Genomic DNA, 2764 nt, shown 5'->3' with positions numbered 1-2764 from the left:
TTACATAGTAGTACAGGATAGAAAAATGAAGGGCCTTCAGTCCATTGAGAATTTCCCCCAAACTCTCTCTGGGACTCTGCCTAACACAGGCTCTCCATGGCGAAAGTCTCATTCCATTCAGATGTGACCTGGAACGTACCATTTCCCTTTGTGCTGCTTTATCAGGCAGAGGCAGCCACAGAGAACTGGGCAAATATTAGTGCTAAACTGTGAAGTAACTTATTTTTCCCTTACCTTGGCTGCTAAGCAAATGAACAAACCTTATTCCTGTGTTTAAAAAATATATAAAAGTTTGCCTTAAAATAAGCACCGACCCCCCCACCCCCCACCCAAAGGCACTCATCCAGTGCATGGAAAAGTGTGTGGAATGTGCTCACATCCTGCGTAAGTTAGAGGGAATTTTCTCTGAGTATTCTGTCCACAGGATGTAGCCTTGCCTGGCCTTGGGTTGATTAACTAAAAGGCCAGATGGAGACACAGTCCCCAAATAGCACTGCATAAACTTCAACAATTCTTTAATGTTCTTGACTGTTAGGCATGGCAAAATAAGAACTTACCTAGTGATCAAAAACAGCTGAAGAGCAATTATAAAGGAGAAAAATCATCATACTGGAGGCATAGAGACAGCTCCTAGGCAAACTGCTTTCGAGAAACCCATCCTATTCTGGGTTTGAACAGCTCACCCAATATTTTCTTCTGCCATAGTATCTTAGTCATAAGATAGGAGCCCTTTGCTGGTCCTCAGTTTCCCTCCTGTGAAGAAGATGGATGTGCCCCATTTCTTCTTTTGTCCTATTTATTTTTGGAAGCTCTTGGGGAACATGTATTCCGAGATTTCTCAGTGGGCTTCCATGTCTTCCATCAGGACAGGAGAATTATTGATCCCAGTGGCTTTTATTTGCCAATGTGGGACTTTCAGAGACTTACAGAAGAGACAGGCAAACAACACAAATGGAGAGAAACCCAAATGGAAACATGCATTATATATGAAAACAAGTATTCAGACATGTGCACCTGGCCCTCTGCCACTCCCCATGCACATACACAGAATCACACAACTCTACAAATACACACACAGGCAGTTGTGAACAGACAAAAATATATGCAGGGCTATTTACACAGCCACACCTGAAATCCAACAGACCCACACCCACTCTTGAATATTCTCCATCACAATTTCCCACTATAAGATTAGAGATCAAGCCAACCTTGACCTCTTTCCTACTCCCAGCCCTCTTCTTCACCAAGGTTATGAGTGCAGTCATGGGATCCAAGGATCCAAACACACATGTTTGTTGAGATGTTTATTAAAATTCCAGGTGTGGGGAACATGGAGAATAAGAGAGTCCCTCCAGTGGGGGGTTCAGGTCTAGCAGGGGAAGGAGATGCACACAAAGCTACAAAGTCACATGGGAAGTGCTCTAACTGAAGTGAGCACAGGAAGTTGGACCTATTTCTTTGATCCTGAGATCTGGACAGAAGACAATCCTCCTCCTTGCTTCAGAGGATACAATGGAAACCCAGAGGAATCTGCTTGGCACCAGTAAGCTGGAAGCCACGCTGCCTTCCACCCAGTTCTCTGTGGGGACGCTGTGCTGGTTTCAGTCCCTGGGTCCTGCCCTTACTTCAGCCTGTCTTGCTTGCCCCTCAGGTGTGTCTGGTGGTAGAAGTTGAGGAAGAGAATGAGGAAGCTGAGGGCTTACAGGAGCACAGACGTGTTGAACCCATCAGGGAAGGGGCACTCGGTGAGGAGACTGTAACAAGAGGGGGCAGCAGTGGCCACAAACTGACCCTGGGCAAAAGAAAGCATGAGAAGAAAGAGAGGGGAGAGCAGTCAGTTCTTTCCACCCCATGATCCCAAGAATCTTCTTGACCATTATCCTGGTCCTGGTTGCCCCAATTCCCCCATCCAGCCATGTCATGGTGGTCCTGATGATAAACTCAGTATATCCAGAGCCCCATCTGGGACACTTTAGGCTGTCATCACCATCTGGGGGGCAGTGGTGTTCCCAAAACTGCAAGACATCAGGCACCTGGAGGGTGAAATCAGTGATCACAGACTCACAGGATATTAATGTTTAGAGGTCGGTCATCTGGCCGAGGCCCTCATTTTATAGATAATGACATTGAGACCTGAGCATGGAAGCCACTTGCTCAAAGTCCCACACTGTGCCAGTGAGTTAGGGTTGGTTCCGGGATCATAAGATGGCTACTGAGGTCCTTGCAAGTTGGGAAGCTAAGGAAGATCTAAGGATGAGAGAGCTTGTTTATGGGCAGATGCCAAGTCACTGGTATAGAGTGACAAGTCAAGAATAGAACCAAGGGTTCAGCCAAGGCCCCTGGAGCCAATAGGATCTCCTTACCAGCTGTAGGGTGGTAAGATATCGTTTCCACCAGAAGTAGGGCCACATAGGAGTCCACAACCTGGCCAGTCCATAATACAGATACATGAAGACATGGATCAAAGAATTAAGCATCCCTATGAAGAAGGCTGCAGAGTGGGGTGTGGGGAGATAAAGGAAAATAAGTGGAGCTGGGCTCAGCTGTGGTGTGGGAGTTCTCTTTGATGTTTCAATCCTCCAAGCTGCAGAGAGCACCTCTGCAATCTCTACAGAAAATCCCTGGAGAGACCTTATCCTGCAGAGGTCCGGCATGAGCCATCTGAAGTCGTGATGATGGAGGGCTGGAGTTATTGAGATGCTAAATGAGAATATTTCTACTCCCTTTGTGTTCTGTGGGCTGATGGCTATGATGAGCATCTCCC

At 46.8% G+C, this 2764-nt stretch overlaps 1 long non-coding RNA gene across 1 annotated transcript; it reads right to left on the bottom strand.

The window, feature by feature from the left end:
- Positions 1–1291: 1291 nt before the first annotated feature.
- On the bottom strand, positions 1292–2516 carry LOC711803 (uncharacterized). Its single transcript, XR_013400777.1, has 2 exons — positions 2364–2516; positions 1292–1792 (listed from the first exon to the last, which is right to left on the bottom strand). It is a non-coding gene; the product is annotated as an uncharacterized LOC711803 (long non-coding RNA).
- Positions 2517–2764: the final 248 nt, after the last annotated feature.

This window comes from Macaca mulatta, chromosome 11, assembly GCF_049350105.2.
Source record: "Macaca mulatta isolate MMU2019108-1 chromosome 11, T2T-MMU8v2.0, whole genome shotgun sequence".
NCBI classification, from domain to species: domain Eukaryota; kingdom Metazoa; phylum Chordata; class Mammalia; order Primates; family Cercopithecidae; genus Macaca; species Macaca mulatta.
This window is presented reverse-complemented; position numbering and strand designations above follow the sequence as displayed.